Here is a 20000-nt window from a genome sequence, read left to right on the forward strand (position 1 = left end):
AAGTCTGTTTTTGGTCATTCATTCTGTGTGGTTCAGGACCCATTTAAGGGGGTTCTGACATTTCAATTACCTGATGGGCTTATTTACCAGTTTTGTTACATTTATTTCATCTCATTCATTTTTTTTCTTATATTTATTATATTCTGCAGTGGGGACCTCCTCTTCAGCATCCTCACCTTTGCTGTAGTCACCTCTCCCGACAAATTTTTATTATCGTCTGACAGAAGCGGGGTAAAATACTCTACAGTCCTGTGTTCCTTTGTGTGCTAGATGTATCTATGATTACTGGCAACATAAGTGGACAGATGGAGACAACCTGATCTCCTTTTGGCCAGTAGCAAGGTGCTATATTTGAATATTGCTAACTTGACCCACAAAAATCCAACTCTCATTTCCAACCTGCCATGGAACTAGGATCTGCTGCTCATAACTGGCTAGATGGCAGTTATGCTTCAGTCATGGTGGTGATCATACCCCCCCATTATATAGCAGGCATGTTTGTGCAGAATGGGGTAGGGTAATGTAACAATTGTTTCCCATATTGCACTGTACTTGTCTCATCATACAACTGGCTTGATTCATTAGTGTAGGACTTGACTGTTGGTGCTGCCTCATATCCTGTCCACCCATACCTTTCAACTGTCCAGGTTTTCACAGAATTTACAGATGTTTGCCTCATATTTTTGTCTGTTTTTCATAAAATTTGTGGTTTTCTGTATTTTTATGGCAAATCAGTGAGGACTGAATTCATTAAACAATTACTGGCATTTCAGCTTCCGACTTCACATCCTTCAGAAAATGCATGGTGACACAAAATCTTTTATTCTAGCAACTTTCTAAGTTTATTAGAGCAATATTTAAAAATGTTCCCTACTTTGAGACTTTGTATAGATTTCTTGCATCAAGAGATTGATAGCTATGCACCTACCAACTTGTGTGATGACATCCCCCCTCAGCAGTTTGGCTAGGCCAAATTGTTTGGCTCTAGGTGACTTTGAAATATTTATTTTTTTTGAAGAGTCCATACTCTTTGTTATAGAATTCCTCTGTTCAATGAACAGAAGTTGGTTTCTCCAAGTTACTGTCTCTAATAGCCATCACTATGGATATATCTTTGACTTGGTGTTCCAGTTTGCTGTGTGGATCTTGAACTGATGTTTTGCCAGAATTTCAGACTTACTTTCATGGAGATATTGTTTCCTGCTCTGCATCAGTCTGTCATGTGGATCAGTGCTGACAATCCCAAGTGATTAATATCATTCTATAATCCATGCCTTATTGTCTCTCTGGGTCATAGTACCCCTTACCATGTTCATCCAGTCTATCTTGTGACCTGTGATCAATGGTTCACCCAGGAACTCTGTTCGTTTATAGTTTAAGACAACAGGCCAGAGCACTGTCAAAGCCATCATTGTCTATAACAGGGCACATTTAAAATGGAGGAGCATTATGCTCTGTAAAAATTAGGGCACAGAATGTAGAATTCTTTAGCAGGAAGATATATTAACCACCCGGCAGTGGTCTTTAGGATAACTGACAGGCTGAGTTCCATAGTCTGCCTCACCAGCCAAAAAGTTCTTTCTTCAGATGTATGAAAACTTGCCTATTTTTTTGATTAAACATGCCTTTACCAGGTCTATTGTTATCCAAAAGTATTCCCTGATAAGTTTTGTGTTCCTGTCTTTACTACCACTGGCCTTTGCTTTGAGTTTACCTTGTAGGATTCTGATGTATTTGTTTCTTTCATGTTTGCCAGTATGCATCAAGTAACTCATGGACTTAATCTTTCTGCTACTAGGCTTAAGTTGTCTTATCTGGACGTCTTGTGTCCTGTTCTCTACAAGATTTCTTTTCTTTTTGGAATCTGACATTTTACCATCCTCTCTCAAGAAGGTTTTAGAAACTTTTACTCTGGAAAAAAAACCTTGACTAGATCCCAATGAACATGACACTTACTGCCCTACTGCCCTATCTCCAACCTTTCCTTCATTAGTTACATTAGAAGGGGATTTATATATAGCCCAGTATGCAGTCCAGGCATAGCAATGAGACCATCATTACCATGGAAGCTAGGGATCTATTTATGGTACAAGCTTAAATGTGTTCTTGGTTATGGTTCTCCTTGTTCTCATGGCAGCATTTGACAGAGTGGATCACATGATCACTTTGGACAACTCATACAACTTCTGTGGTTTCATATGAAGCCTTCTGAGGTGTTCTACCTCATACTCCTGCACCCATTTGTAGAGGGTTATTATAGGTGTTCTCTCCTCCTTGCCCTTCCCTCTGAACTGTTGCTCTGAGGGTTTCTGTTTTGAAAAATCTTAGGGGGCATGTCTGCAGTGTCACAGCCATGCTGGTTCTGCAGCAGAAGACACTGGCTGCAGTCATCAGTGGATACTTTCTAACAGGCTTAAACTTAATGACACCATAATATTTGCCATAGTGATTCATGTTACCCTTGCAGGCTCAAAGCTTCAGCTTCTAAACCCTTGTGTTACATACAAAAGTGACACCCTCACGCCTGTATCCAAGATGTCTGATCTTGCAGTTATTTTAGATAAGAGAGTAATATTCCGGGGCCCAGTGCATGCTGGTGAAATGTCCACACACTTTCATTTTAGCTATTCTTTCAACATCAAGCATCTATTACTACCTAAAGACCTGGCTGGTTGTGGACTTTTTTGTCCTGGTTTCATTAAGCTTGGACTGTAACATCCTCTATGTAAAGCTCCAAGCTTTTGGACTTGAATTAGTGCAGCTAATTCAACAATTCTGTGGCTAGGTAGGTTAGTAACAGGTACTTCACACTGCCATTAGATTATACTGGTTCTCTACAGCCTACGTTGGCTGCCTGTTTGCTCATGTATAACCTATAAAATTCTGGTTCTAACTTTTATAGTCCTGTGTGACATGGGCCCATCATATCTGACAGAACTGTTGGTGCCAGAATGTTCTGCAGGTTCCCGAACTTTTGTCACCCTGGCCTGCTGCTGGTTATAGAACATTCAAGGACTCTTTATTTTGGATTACAGTATCTTTACCTTCGAAAGAGTCCCCTATGCTTGACAGATTTGAGTGGTCCCCTCAAGATTTATCTTCACTATGTTTGTTTATTCAATTGTCTCTTCATGTGTGTTTGCTTAGGTTTTAAGTTCTTTCATAAACTTGGAGATAATTAAGACAGAGCATATAAAAGACTGTAGTGGATAATGAAGGCAGCAACAAGTTGTTTGTAGTTTAGGGAGCAAAAGATCTGTACCCAAGTGGAATAACTCAAACTGAGCATGTATCAATGCAGCAACAAGACCACTAAATTAATGGAAGGGATAAGATGGAGTCAGCTGCTCTAGCAAGTAAATTGGAGCAGCTTTACATAGATAAATACAAGGAAGCCACACAATGCTCTTTGAAGATCAAACCAAGGAAACCTAGTCCTGGCCGATTGCATGTTTTATCAGTCCCTGTTCACCTTGCTCAACTTAAGTTTAGTAACAGAGCAGTGCATTTTATTTAGCTGTAGATATATTCAACATATACCACATTGTCCTGCTAGCTGCAGATCCAGGGGAAAAATGTATAAAGCAAGTATTTTAGAAATATAATCCGCATACTACTACTAAGTTAACAAATGATCAGTTTTAATACACAGCATAGACATGCTATACAAGCTAAACACTGTCATTTTAATTGGGCTGGACGCATCCTATGACAACTATAATTCAAAGTGCTGTAAATCCTTCTGGAAATTACTATAAATCCTTCTGTAGCACACGGCAGCTGTACAATTAGTGGCTACAGTACATGGCTAACAATTTTATGACTACTGCAATTATTTAAAACTGCTATAAATCAGCTGTGCTGCACATCAAAACACCAGATGTAGTCAATAATCCACTATATGCATATTAAAGTCTGTGCATAAAGTTGATGACAGCAGTAAGATAACCATTTTATGTGTACCAGTTACAAAATGACCAAACTAGTGAAAACAAAGCAACAAACTGCAGTCCCTCAAGCTAATTTCCAATAAAAATTAGCTCACATTTTTATTAAATTAAAAGTTGAATACTCTGAAGAATGTATTAGTTAGTACTTGCCCTATGAAAATCTCAGCAGAAAAGTGTAAGAGGACAGGAACACACTGATATAGTCAAAGCTAATCAACAGTTGTAGAATGACAGCAATACAAGTTCATAAGAAAAGCAAGTATAAAGGGGTAAAAGTGAAGTGCAATTCTACAGGAAAGGCAGGGAGAATTAGAATAAAAGCAGCACTTGTACAACAACGTAAACAGACTTACTAGGGACAAAAGGCAGCAAGGCTGGGGCAAGAAGGACTTGACACACCAGACACTATCTGCGTTTAATTTAAAAAAAATGCACAGAGCATTCTCTCTAAGATATTTGGGGTCATAGGTTTTTACTAGGCTAACAACCACAAGGGTCTTTTTAAGCCTAGCCATGCATCCCAAATCTCTGACAAGTTCTGATACCCTTGGTAAGTGTAAGCAGGGGTTGGGGAGATGAAACATTTACAAGCAGGGGCCTGGAAGATGAACCATTTACAAGTTGCCTGTGTCTGTTTGAGACATAGGTGCCAAACCAGGGATGATTTTCTTGTTCCCCATCCAATTATCCAAGTTACACTTGAATTAGGTTAGGGAGGACCTCTGATTCACATTAATGGGGAGCCTGTTCCAAAAAAGGGGTAGTCTCTGGGAGACAAACCTGTCTCTCCAGCAGGTCCTATGTATATCACAGGAAAGGTTTAACTCTTTAGAATGGGTAATTCTGTAGCTGTTTTTTTTTTTTGTGGACATGCAGGAGATCCATCAGAGTGGGGTCTGACAATGCCTTGTATGCCAGGTATAGATCTCCCCTCAACAGCCTGTAGGAAGCAGAATACAGGGATAGGGCCTTGAGGTGGTTTGCATAGAACATGTTACCTATGTCCTGTGTTCTTTTAGTGAGGAACCTCTGTGGACATTCCAGCTGTTGGATATGCCTGGTTAGGTACATACCAAATGGGGCATTGTACTCAATGTTAGGTCAAATGAATCCCAAATACAGTGGAATAATGAATTCCTTGGACCTAGATGCCATATCTTTGTTTATAAATTGCACGACATAGAATGGTTTCCTCACTGCTGCAGAAACATGATGATAAAGGCTATATTACTGTCTATGTATGTCCCCAAGTCCCTAACTACTGGGTCAACTCTTAGGGGTGTGTTGTCAGTGTGATAGGTACCAGGGATGAATGACTTCCCAAAGGATATTATTATGCATTTTTAGCATTCAGGTTTAGTCCATGGCTCTGACACTAGTTATTTGTCTGTGTTAGCCCTACCCAAAGAACATTTGTGTCAGTGGGGGATTAAGTGGCAGCTCCTAATTTGTAATCATCTGCAAATTTAGTCAGCCAGAGGCCACTGACATGGCCTTGACTTCAGAGAAGTAAATACTGATCCCTGAAGGACTCTACTTGTGACTGGCCTCTTTGTAGAGCTGGACTCCCCGGTCTAACTTCCTGGGTCCTGTCTGTGAGCCAGATGGCTATCTATTGGGTGCCATAACAGTTTTTACCTAACCTCCTGACTTTGTCAACAATGCCCAACTGGGGTTGGCAATGTAAACCATTTTGCCCTCCTCCATTACTTTGGTGACTTTCTCAAAGAAGTCCACCAGGTTAAGTAGGCAAGACTTGCCCTTGATGAAACCAAATTGAATTAGGTCCAATGTCTGGTGATTTTCTATGTTACTACCGATCATTTCCATGATTAGGTTCATAGATTAGTACTAAGCTAACTGCCCTTGCGAGCCATTTTAAGCCTAGCCAATTATTCCTTGTGAGACTCAAACCCTGCACCTTGTGTTTGTAAGACAAACACCTTAACCATTAGGCCACCCTCCCAACCCCAACAAATTCAGCTCCAACTTTACCCTTCTCGCCCCCTCAACCTTCCTTCAGGAAATACCATCAAATATAACTCCCCCTGATGTGGGGGTTTTCTATGTTACTACCGATCATTTCCATGATGTGGGGGTTTTCTATGTTACTACCGATCATTTCCATGATGCTTTCCATGACTTTGCATATGTGATTAGTGAGACCTATGGGTCTGTGGATTCCAGGGTCTGTTGATGGCCCACCTTTGTGCAGAAGGATGATAGTTGCTGTTCTACTTTCATGAGACACTAAGCCTGTTTGGAAGCTACAGTTAAATAGCAATTCCAGAGGGCCTGATAAGTAATCCTGGGATATTGTCTGGGCCCATTGATAAAGTGTTCTTGACTTTAGAGACAGCATTAAGGACCTGTTCCCTAGTGATAGCAGGGGGAGTTATATTTGATGGTATTTCCTGAAGGAAGGTTGAGGGGGCGAGAAGGGTAAATTTGGAGCTGAATTTGTCGGCATGTAGATTTGCTACATCTTCTTTTTCAGTATAGGTGGATCCATTAACAATGAGCTCTGCACACAATTCTGTATTGCCTTTGAGGCTGTGAACATAGCTAAAGAATGCCTCGTGTTTGTCCTTAGCCTGAAAGGCTAAAGTTACCTCACATTTGGCTTTGGTTCATATCCTGTGAATCGATCTGCCAGGATATGGGCAATATCCTTGGGATCAGTATATTTAATGCCATTCTGTTGTAGCTCGGAGCAGATCTGAGCATTACCCTTTAGATTATTGACATAGTTATAGAATGCCTTGTGGTTGTCTTTCATCCTGGGTCACCTTAGAAAAGGGATTGTATGTGCAGTGGATCTATCTGGTTGGCTTATGGGTGATGTTTGTCAAATTGATCATTGCTTCACTAACCTTAGCTATATGGGTAACATCCTGCCAAGGAGCTGACTAAAAAGACAGGTTTGTACCATGTACTCATCTGTGGGCTTTCGTGGACTGACAGTCAACTTGTGCTGTTCCTTTGCTGGAGAGATAGGTTTCCTTTGGGGAAAAAGCTTTCACATTATAAAAAGTGTTGTTTTATTGTACTTTCATATTTATGAAAGTTATTTTTAAGCTAAAAGTGTATGTTTTAATGGACTGTCAAGAGACTTAACTGTATTTTTATATGGGGGAGCATACTTTTTCCTGTCAGATTAAAAGTTGTTTAAAGTAATCAAAACATTATTATTATTATTATTATTATTATTATTATTATTATTGTTTTGCTGTAGAGAAACTGTGTTTATTTTACTTTTTGTGGCTGTCAAAAGTGTTCTAAAGTGCTTTTTACTGTGTTGTTGTGTGAAAAAGGAACTTTTAGAGACTTTAAATGTTTACTGGCTTTTGCTGCTTGTTTTCTATGGAAGAGAAGTACAATTTCCGGCTTGCCCATGAAAAAACTACTAGTCCCATGGTAGTTCCTCCCTCCAGCCACAAAAAAAAAAAGGTTAAGCAAGCAACCTTTGCCACCACAACAGGCTCGCAATTTGCCTCCGTCACAGATGGATGACTCTGTTATGGTCACAGCTTGTACCTTACACAACTCATCTTTTACACCAGATCCCTCTGGTGTAACATCTACATCCACTAAGAACTACAGGTTAGCCACATCCTTTGCAGCTATTGATGACCCCTCAGAGGGCAAGGGAGAGCCACTCTTGTCAGTCCTTGGAGAGGGAACAGGAAAGGTTTTTTCTTTTGTGCCAGAATGTTGTGCCCATCTCTGGAGAAGCTGATGCTGCCATTAACAACACTTTTGGCCCTATTTTTCCTGCAAAACAAAAAACAAAGAACTAAACATGTATCTTCTCCTCTTCAAATTTCCTTAGACAGGAGTAGCTTACTGGGTCTGGCTCGTGGTTCAATTCAGGCTCTTGATCCTTCTTATAACGTGGTTTCTGATAAAATAAAGAGGGATATCTCTTTTTCTGATAAAATTGTTGAATCTGCATCTGGACAGGAAGGTGAAGGGACAGATAGACGGATGCAAGATTTTCTTCTCAGGTTTATGATTCATACTCAGAGGAGAGCTCACTTTCCAATTCTCCCTGGGGAGGGTTTTGTTTCTCTGAGACTATTTTTTGTAATGTGCCATTGTTTTCAATGTCAGGACACTGACATGTCTCAGTCCCTCAGAAAATACTAAGCTGTTACAGAAGAAATTTCCAGGACCTTCACCCATTCCCCCAGTTCCATTAGCTCTGAAAGATGTGTGTGTGCGTGTGTCACTGCCTGCAATTTTCATTACAGTCATCCTGCTGCCCCTAAAAAGGCTGGTAGAATGTATAAAGACCTCAGTCCTTTAAGTTTTTATGCATCCTTCCCAACTTGACCAAACAACTATAACTTTAGTTAATCCTACTGCTGCTAAACATTTAGTTAATTCCAATCCTACTCTTTCTGATAAGGATGGAAAGATTATTGATGATTATAGGGAAAACTGTATGCTTCTGCAACTTTTATTTTTGAAAATTTGAATTGCCAGGCTCATTTGTTAAAGTTTGTTCTGAATAATTGTAAAAGTACGAGGAATGTTTTATCTGCAGTTTCTTCTTATGGGGTAAAATTTGCTTTAAATAATTTAGTTTCTTCCTTCGTTGAAATCACAACTCATTGTTTACAGTGTGTGTACGACTCTGTTGATAATTCTTCCATGCCTATGGCCACTGGTACTGTTTTGAGGAGGGCTGACTGGCTGCATTCTCAGAACCTCCCAGATGATGTGAAAATGAGATTTGAAATTGTCATTCAGGTAAAGGCTTAGTTTTTGGTTCCTCGGCTGCAGACGTTATAAAAAACATGATGAGAAGGGTAAATAAATAAATATAGGGAGTCCCGAAGACTTTCAACTCTCCTTTTCCAAATTGGCTAAGTGATTCCCAAACCCCTCATTTAGTTTTGAAAAAAAAACCAGTCTCAAGAAAACGCTGGTAAACAGACATTGAAGAAGAAATGACTGGTAGGTTCCACAAAGAATTCAGGAACCCTCCAAAACCAAGGACAGTCCAACACATCAGAATGACTATTTAAGGGACTTTCCTTCCTCCTTCCACCTTGGCAGCCTCTTTTCCCTTCCTGAAAGTCTGAGTCTCCACTTTTCTCTTTGGCAACAGATAGTTTCAGACAAATTGTTTCTGAATATCATTCATCAAGGTTACAGTTGGCAGGAGGAGTAAATCCATCATTTTCAGGGCATAATTCCTCATCCAACAGACTAGAATCTTTTATTTCTCCCTGTCCTTCAACACATGCTACTCCATGAAGTGATAGAACCAGTTCCTCCTTCCTAGGTTAGGCAAGATTTTTATTCAAGGATGGTTCTAGTGCCAAGGAAAAAAAATACTTGGAGACCAGTTCTGAATCTTTCTTTCCTAAACCTGTTTGTGATAGTGCCCAATTTCAAAATACTGTCACTTCACAACCTGTTTGTTACCTCTTCTTCCCCATTCGAGTTTACTAAATTTAAAAATGTTTATACCTTCTTCGATGTGTCAGTAATCTGTCACTTAGGTGAGAGATGCCTTACACAAGCTGGGATTCCAAGAGAAAATCAAAAGTATTTTTAATACCTTCACACAAGATTATGTTTCTGATGGTGTCAGCTGGACATCTCAGTTTAAAGAGATTTTTTTTCCAGAGGAAAAATAGATCTTTATCTGGCTCTGTTTTTAAAGTTTTCCACTCAGTGTTTGGTCACTGTGAGGGAATATCTCATGGTTTTAGGTTTCATGCCATTCATTATTCTTAAGATATGCCTGGCAAAACTCCACATGAGAAAACTAGAATGATATCTGAAATCTCTTTGGTCCCTGAACCAACATCCTTTATCTTTTGAAATCTCAGTGCTAAGGTTTGTCAGAAGAGAAATAACTTGGTAGAACCAGCAAATTTCCATAAATCCATGTTTTCTCTTCTCCTTCCCAGTTCCATAGCAGTCACTCATCAAGGATGACTCAATCTTTGCTTGGGAGGAGGGAAAAAAGTGCAATGTTTGTGGGACACCAAGGGCACATACAAGAACATAAATATAAAAGAGATGTTTGCCCTAATCAGGGCACTCAACTCTCTGATTTATCTTTGGTCAACTGGATCTCTTCCAGTTGTTTTATACAATACCACAGTATATCAACAAATAAGAGGTAACCAGATTGTACTGCCTTTACAGACTAAGCATGTTAGCTTGGGATACAGTGTCACAGACCATTCTCATTTTACAGGCATCCTACATTCCATCCGATACAAACTGTCTGACAGACAAGCTGAGCAAGCTAAAGACAGACCCTCGCAAATTGAAACCAGATTGGGGCGGGGGGGGGGGGTCTTACTAGATTTAATCCATCTATGTGGAGTTTTTCAAGTATAATGATTTGTCTCCTATCTGAACAATCAGCTAGAAAGATTTTACTCCCGAACTTCATGCAAGAAGGTCTGAAAGACAGATGCCTTTTCCTTTCCTTGGATAGGAATGTTCCAGTATGCTTTTCTACTCTTTCCACTGATATCCAGGGTACTTCTGAAGGTTCATAAGGAATCCCCAACATTATAGTGGTAACTCCTTTTTGGCCCAAGCAACAGTGGTTCTTTCATTCGTTTTTTTTTTTTTTTTGCTTTTTGGAACAGCCAGGGGCAATTATCACATGCTTCCACACAGACTGGATTTACTCACACAGGATCATGGGTGTTTGATACACCCTGGCCCCAATCAACTTCATCTGAGTGCCTGGACGATAAGGTCTTAATTCCCTTTAGGTACCTGTTTACTGAGGAAGTTTATCAGGTATTAGTAGAGGCTAAAAAACCTGCTACCAGAAAATCATATATATTATATATTATATATATATTAGCAAACAGAAAATGTTTTCTAGTTGGTGCCTACAACATAACCAGCACCCATTCAGGGATAGTTGTTCTTTGATTTTACAGTATTTGTGTGAGTTACTGTCTTATGGCCTTTCTTACTCTGCCATCAAGATTCACATATCGGTCATTTCAGAATGTCTGCCCATGGATACTCCTCTTTCACTGTATTCTCATGTGAAAATGTTTTTGAAAGGGTTTTTGTATAAGAGGCCTCCAAGGAAACTAGTGGCCCCTCCTTGAAATCTTAATTTTATACTAGAGAAGCTAACAGTTTGGAAATTGAAAAAGGGTAACTGTAAGGTGGAGTTCATGGAAGATTTAAGACAGCCACTGGGTGGCAGTAAAGAGCTACCAGATAGCTGGGCAGCCACAGTAGATGTGGTAAGGGAGATATCTAGAAAGGTGTTTGGTGTGACATCTCGACAGAGGAAGGAGGACAAGGAGACCTGGTGGTGGAATGAGGAAGTACAAGAGACTATAACAATAGATGTTCAAATTATCTCTGCTGTAGTAGCCGCTCCCTCCCTCCATCTCCTGCTGCAGTAGCCACTCCCTCCCTCCATCTCCTGCTACAGTGGCCACACTTCCTCCATTTCCCTTGTTTGTGGTGTGCTGTTCATGCCAGGGTGTGAATATTTATATTTTTGCTCTTCGTAACATTGTCCTTTTAGAGCTCAGCCTCCTTCTCTCTGATGGCATGAAATCTCTGAAGGGCTTGGCACCCAAATTTGTCTTCTTAATAAGCTCAGCTTCAGCTCACCAATGTTTTTGGCATGTGGAAGTTGTCCTGAAGCTTTAGAAGCTGGCTGGCTGTTTTATCCTTGGCAGGACGTAACTCATATAGCTAAGGCTAAAGCAGCAGTGACCATTCGAACATCTATTGTTACAGTAAGTTTACTTACACAAAAGTAATTTAGTGTTATTATTATAGTCATATATAAAAACTAAGCCAAGTATATCAAGAAAAGACATCTGCAGCCTAAAGAACTAACACAGTGTAGCCTGACCCAGTTAAATGCCAGTTCTGTGAGACTACTTTACTCTGAGGACAAGCTGGTCATGTGTAGTGAGATTAGGGCTCCAAACAATAAAAACTTGAACAAACCTGGAAGGTTGCTTTGGGTAACCCTTCATGGTTATCTCTCACCCTGGTATATGAGTTATGAATTGGCCATTAGTTGGAGAGAAGATCAGATGTTCGGCATGTAGCTGGAGCAAAAAAAAAACAATATATGTGTGTGTGTGTGTGTGTGTGTGTGTGTGTGTGTGTGTGTGTGTGTGTGTGTGTGTGTGTGTGTGTGCATGCACACACACACACACACACACACACACACACACACATATATATATATATATATATATATATATATATATATATATATATATATATATATATATATATATATATATCTATATATCTATATATATATATATATATATATATATATATATATATATATATATATGTATATATAGTTTACCTTTGAAATGTCACAACACACTTGTGTGACTCTTTATTTAACTGACTTGAAATGTTGGAAACTGCAAAGCCAAATGCTCAAAAGAGCGAATCTGGTAGAGAAAAAAAGGTTGACAAAGAAATGTCAATTTTGTGCGAAACACCCATCATTTCCAGATGACTCCAATGACCGCTATGCAGTGGGGCAAGCCTCTCTGTACCCCTAATCAGTGAACATCACATCAGCCATTCACTGAATTTACTAAAGGCAACAAAATAGCTGCCCAAAGCACAATGGATGAACTTGTAGTTGACTCAAACCCACCCAAGTGGAAGGCTTCACCCCCAACCCCCAACTGTATATACCAACTCTGAGATTGCACTACAGTGGAGAAAAGGGCAAAGGTATGTTGTTCTCCATTGTGCTTCAGCCAACTATTTCATTGCCCTTAGTAAATTCAGCGAATACCTGAAGCAATTTTCACTGATTAAGGGTCGATGAATAGGTGCTCGCTGGAACAACATTTTGGAGACCTAATATATAGGCCCTGCTAATTATATATATATATATATATATATATATATATATATATATATATATATATATATATATATATATATATATATATATATATATATATATATATATATATATATATATATATATCTTCTTCTTTCAGCTGCTCCCGTTAGGGGTCGCCACAGCAGATCAAATGTTTCCATTTCTTCCTGTCCTCTGCATCTTGCTCTGTCACACCAGCCGCCTGCATGTCCTCTCTCACCACATCCATAAATCTCATCTTAGGCCTTCCTCTTTTCCTGTTACCTGGCAGCTTCATCCTTAGCATCTTTTTCCCAATATACTCTGCATCCCTCCTCAGCACATGTCCAAACCAACGTTATCTTGCCTCTCTGGCTTTGTCTCCAAACCTTCCAACCTGGGCTGACCCTCTCATATACTTATTCCTAATCCTGTCCATCCTTGTCACACCCAGTGCAAATCTTAACATCTTCAACTCTGCCACATCAAGCTCTGACTCCTGCCTTTTTGTCAATGCCACTGTCTCCAACCGGTATAACATAGCTGGTCTCACTACCCTCTTGTAGACCTTCCCTTTCACTCTTACTGGTACTCGTCTGTCACAAATCACCCCTGACAGTCTACTCCACCCACTCCATCCTGCCTGCACTCTCTTCTTCACCTCTCTTCCACACTCACCATTACTCTGAACTGTTGATCCTAAGTACTTAAACTCATTCACCTTCGCCACCTCTACTCCCTGCATTCTTACCATTTCTCTGTCCTCCCTCTCATTCACACACATATATTCTGTCTTAGTCCTGCTGACCTTCATTCCTCTTCTCTCTAGAGCACATCTCCACCTCTCCAGGGTCTCCTCCATCTGTTCCCTACTCTCACTACAGATCACAATGTCATCTGAAAACATCATAGTCCATGGGGACTCCTGTCTGATCTTGTCTGTCAACCTGTCCATCACCATTGCAAATAAGAAAGGGCTCAGAGCTGATCCTTGATGTAATCCCACCTCCACCCTAAACGCATCCGTCACTCCCACTACAGACCTCACCGCTGTCACACTACCCTCGTACATATCCTGTACCACTCTTACATACTTCTCTGACACTCCCGACTTCCTCATACAATACCACAACTCCTCTCTAGGCACCCTGTCATATGCTTTCTCTAAATCCACAAAGACATAATGCAACTCCTTCTGACCTTCTCTGTACTTCTCCATCAACACTCTCAGAGCAAATATCGCATCCGTAGTGCTCTTTCCTGACATGAAACTATACTGCAGATCACTAATCATCACCTCCCTTCTTAACCTAGCTTCCACTACTCTTTCCCATAACTTCATGCTGTGACTGATCAGTTTAATCCCTCTGTAGTTACTACAGCTCTGCACATCACCCTTATTCTTAAAAATCGGTACCAAAACACTTTTTCTCCATTTTTCCAAGATTTCATTAAACAATCTAGTTAAAAACTCCACTACCATTTCACCTAAACACCTCCATGCTTCCACAGGTATGTCATCTGGATCAACATAAATATGTGTATATATATATATATATATATATATATATATATATATATATATATATATATATATATATATATATATATACTAACTCTGGGATCGCACTACAGTGAGGAAAAGGGTACATGTCTCGATCCCCACTGTAGTGCAATCTCCACTCAAAATGACAAATTCATAACAGTGAATGCACACTAGGATTCATTGTTATGAGTTCAGCATTTTTCTGTTCGCTAATTTGAACTCTTGAAAACATATTTTTACTCATCTGAGCGTTGGACATGTGGACCTCAACATTTTAAAGGTAAACTATATATACACATATATATATATATATATAGCTATAGACACACACACACACACACACACACACACACACACACACACACACACACACACACACACACACACACACACACACACACACACACACACACACAGGTCTAATTTACAAGAGTGAATGCTCGCAGAAACAAATGCTTTTTTATTCTGTAAAAAGAAGCAAACATTCTTCCAAATGGAGTCTCTGCAGTCTTTTGAGTGGAATTGCAGTACAGCAGGGTAAGGGAATTTACCCTTACCCTGCTATTGTGCAATCTCAGAATTAGTACATATAATTATCAGGGTGGTATGGGGTGTGCAGCCCCCCTCCCAGATGGCATATTCAAGGGGTTTGCCCTCTGCAAAAAACAGAAAATAAACATTTTTAGATTTTTGTGCATTCCCTGAGTGTTCGCTCTAAAGTGATTGTTCTTTAGATGTTTACTGTACATTACCTCTGCAATAACAACCTCAAATAATTCTTCACATTTCTGCAGCATTCACTTGGTCTGCCAGGCAGCTCACATGTGCTGTTCCAAGCCATCCAATGCATCACATTAAGCATGTTACACTTCAATGCTATCATTCAGCATCAGTGTATTCAGCTTCTACATCCACTCCTTTTTTTATCTATTCTTTCACAATCACATTTTGTCTTATAGTTCCATACCCTTTTTCTTTAGACAACCATCTTTGGACACAGAGAACAAGTAGCGTACCATTCACCAAGCAAAGAGGTATTCATTCTTTTCATTAATTATCACCATTTTTCTGCATCATTTTCCTTAAATATTTCACAGTTCCAACAACTTCCCTACCTTTATCACAGTTAAAATACCCTGCTCATCTGCTCGGCTTCCTTCACAAGAAAACTTGAATTTACAAGATTGCACAATTTCTGCCATTTTTTTAAGTGAATATTTGTAGTTTTGGACTGCACTTTGAATTTTACTGCTGTGAGCTGTTTTACTGTGTCAAACAATCAGCAGAACAGCTTCAGGTTTCTGGCTTATGATAATAACCATCTTCCTGTCTCACCAGCTGTATTTCAACCCAATGATACAAGATGGATATGTAAGAAGATGATGATGATTACAGCAAATGCTCCAGAATATAATATGACAATTATCGGTTTTTAATTTTTTTTTATTTCTTTAACATTTGTTTACTGGGAAAGTCCAACTTGGAACAAAGCCAATTTTCAGTAGAGGCCCTGGGAGAAACACTCCAGATGCATATCTTTGTAATGTGGGGGTAAACCCACACAAACACAGGGAGGACATGCAGACTCCACAAAGAAGGCACTCTAGCCAAGAATCAAACCTGAAAACCTCTTTCTGTGAGGCAAAAATGCTACCGCTGCACCACTACGCCAGTTTAATTGGATAAATACAATGGATCACAAGGGTGAATTGTCAACCAAGATTTGTTACAAATAGTATAAACTGACTAATGTAAGGTACAATACAATGATTAGTAAAGGACATATGGAATCAATGTATGCAGTAAATGTACATGATAGCATATGCTGAAGGGATGTAACAATTGCTAAAGATAGTAATATGTGGGATTCATAAGTACTTGCCATAACTTCTTCTTGTGTTTTGGTAGAATACGCTAAGAAACAGTCACCATTCATAGTCAAAATTTGTTAAGGAAAGAAAAGGAATGCTTTATCAATCAGCCTGCATACATAAATGTGTGAAAAACTGACTAAATAGATAAGTACTAGGATAACTGCCCTTGTGGCCCATTTTAAGATTAGCCAATTACCCCATGTGAGAGTCAAACCCTGCACCTTGTGTCTGTAATGTAAACACCTTAACCATTTTTCCAAACTCCCAAAATACACACCCCTCCCAGGAATAGAACCCAGGACCACAGTGCATTCAGCCACTAGGCCAACTCAGCTATCTAAATAATCAGACCTGCCAAGTCTTGAACCCAGTGCCTTGCACACCACAGTCAGTGCAATGTAACACTACAGCAGCTCAGCTGCAAAATAAACAGCCTTGCAAAACCTTGAACCCAGGACCTTGTACACCATAGTCAGAACAATGTACCACTACACCATCTATGCTTGTGATTTTTATAAACTAAGAGCTAGGGCTGATAAGCTTGAAGAATCAAGTGACAGCCTAGAAAATAGAAGTCTTTTCTGCAATATGTGCATCGCTGAATTTCCAGGACAAAGAAGGGACCACCCACTATTGTTTATCCAGTGAGACTAGGTAGGTTTCCTTAAATGGCCTGAGTTGTATGGCTAACCAGTTGTGCAGATGGCTGCAAACCTGGATGGACTGCATTGTCCTTAATGTCATGGATTCCACCTCATTTAGCCTGTGACTCTGCAAATCTATCTCAGCTGTTAATGTTACACTCAAACGGTGCAGTGTTTTAGCATTTGTAACCCTTCTACCACTTCCATACACTCTTGATGGGTAACAACTAAAAACGGACAAAATACTAAAAAAACTTAGAGTTAGAAAAAACTCTTAAGAGTCCTTATACAAAATGAACTTTCATTGAATAGCTATATATCCCCATCTGCAACCCTCATTCAGTTAGCCAATCAATCCTCTGTGTAGTCAAGACCCATGCAGAGCATATTACTTTACCTGTACGTATGGCTGTTATTCGACCATTTCTAAAATATTTCAGTCGGCTCTGTAACCTGCTTACACACCATTTAATTTAGTTGAATAAGTTACAAAATCACCCTAGAAATAACACATCTTATAGCCAAACACTATAACATCTCTCTCCTCTAAAGATCTATGCCTTATGTACAAAACATTAAATGACCTCATATGTTTATAATCCTTTGCTTAAGCTACCAACTCTGGTGAACTGAATGCAATAGAGAACAGTTGGCCTCAAAAAAATTATTATCAAGTGCATTATGAAATGTGAAACCTTCATATCACAACTCTGACAATGTTGGAATAAACTCTACCTCTCATTTACACCCTGCCCATACATTTAAGAAGAAGCTGGGTAAATAATGACTTCCAAAGTGGGACCATGGCATCATGCTCCTCAATGAGTAACAGGCCTGAGGCTTGTTCACCAAACATGCATCTATGAACACAGAAAATCACATTATGGACACTGCATCATTCCCAGGATTAGGAACAACCTACCTCTTCATTTCATCAGCAACTATTTTAATTACAATGCCAAGGGCAGTACACTACCCAGCGTAACAGAGAAATGAAATGCAAAGCAAATGGTAGGTTATTCATCTTATATTACATAGTTCTGTATCATATGTTACTTTATTCCCAAATGAAAAGTTATATACTTGCTAGGCATAGACTAACAGAGATAGGATTCCAGTTTCAATTCAGCTTCTTAGGAGTGTTTCACTTTCAGTGTTAAGGTTCACTTTCTTCTGAGACAGCAGAAGAGGTTGAAGCTACCCTTGACAGCCTTCAGTAGACACTCACTTCTGTAGTTCCAAAATCTTCTAGGCAGCCAATAACATTCTTACAGGAGATTCAGGAGTTTGGTCCTATGGCCAAAGATACTAAGAAGAGAACACTCAATTATGGAATTAAGGCAACTTTTTTTTTTCTCAGAGTTAAATGTCTTAAACTTCTCTCCTGTTTGCAACCTGACATCTGTGACGAGCTCACACACAGTTTTTTGAGTCAGCCATTTGACTGGCAAATTATTTTTCTCCACTGCAAAAAGAAAAAGTCTAGAAGAGTGACTTTGTGTTAAAACTGGGTTCTTCACAGCATGAAAGGGACAGCCTGGAAAGAAAAATTATGCACGCTAACACCTTTAAAACCATTTTAATGGCTAAAGGAGGACTCTGTCATCTCCATTGTGAACAAGATTTAGCACGGCAAGTTAAGTGACATCCTTCTTTGAACTTGTGGTAAAAAGCCATTATTGATTAGCCTGATCTATAAATCCCTAGTGAGGGCTGTAAATAGTCTATAAGCAGAGACACAGCTAGGGTGGGGCTCAAGGGTTACCATCCCTAGGAGCAAGGTCTTTGGGGCAGTATCAGCAGATACAATTATGCAGAAGTGTAGTACTGGCATTGAAAAATATATGCCAATATTACACTTGTGGTCAGGGCTGAAGGATTGTGAACAGTATTTAGCTGTAGTAAACTGCTTGTTACACTTGTAGCCAGCCTTTTGCTACAAGTATACAAAAGAAGAACATTCTTTTTTTACTACTCAACGTACAGTTGACAGCATGTCAGATCAGGGAACTGCACACCTCCCAGTTGATTATATACGGCTATTGCTAGCTGCAAGCATATTGCTAAGCTTTAATCCTTCACACCAACTGTCAGGCCTCCTTTTTGGTAAATCAGTGTGAGTTTAATCCTGTTTTTTTTTTTTATTTGATTTATTTATTTTTTTTTGCAGGCAGACAAGTGTGATTATTGCAGATGACTGAGGCTATGAGCTTTTAAAGATCTCCTCCCTGTAGTGCACAGTTTGATTCTTTCTGCCTTCAGTTGTCTTATGCGTGACTGTCAAAGTTATTTCAAAAGATAGTACTCCTAGGATGCTCCTGAAAAGGGACAATTGGGTCTAATCTGTTGTTTCGGGCCATTGGCAAATGTGTAAAAGATCTGTCTTTTGAATGTGTGCACCCTTTACATAGATGATACTTAGTGCTTCACTATATGCTCTTTGAGTATATCCCAGCATGCCTCTTGCAGTTTAATGGCTTGCAGATACATTCCTACTAAATAAGAGTTTCAGGGAGAGAGACGTTCCCTGTTTCTCATGCTGTGTGTTTTAGATGTGAGAGTGGTATGATTCATTTAGTTATTTGGAAAATGGAGATGCATGTTTTCTATGAAATATGAAATAAACGGTTTAAATGAAATACAAATCTCTGAGATGATTGTAGAAGTAAAGAAAGAAACAGTACTCACACTGACAGGTGTATGTTGCAACAAAACAGCATTATCAGTCATTCAAGTAGCCCAGACCTGTTCTCAGCCACTCGGCTGGGATGAAGCCTGAGTACCGGCTTCATCCCAGCCGAGTGGAGGACAGCCACTGCCATCCCTTTGCACATAGGTGGAGCGTCCACTGATCCAGGAAATTATAGACCCATCAGCTTAACTAGCCTGATCTGCAAGGCCATGGAGCGGATTATCATGGACCTCATTAACAAGGACATTGGCAACCATCAAACACTTAATCCCACACAGTTTGGTTTTGTCAAGAGGAGGTTATGTTTGTTAAATTTGGTTAACCTCTTTGTGACAGTCACCAAAGCCATGGACAAGGGGAAGATGGTGCACACTCCCTACCTTGACTTGGCCAAAGCCTTCAATGCTATTCCCCACTCAGGTATAATAGAT

Source organism: Protopterus annectens, chromosome 1.part1, assembly GCF_019279795.1.
Source record: "Protopterus annectens isolate FY-2018-M chromosome 1.part1, PAN1.0, whole genome shotgun sequence".
In the NCBI taxonomy this organism is placed as follows: domain Eukaryota; kingdom Metazoa; phylum Chordata; order Ceratodontiformes; family Protopteridae; genus Protopterus; species Protopterus annectens.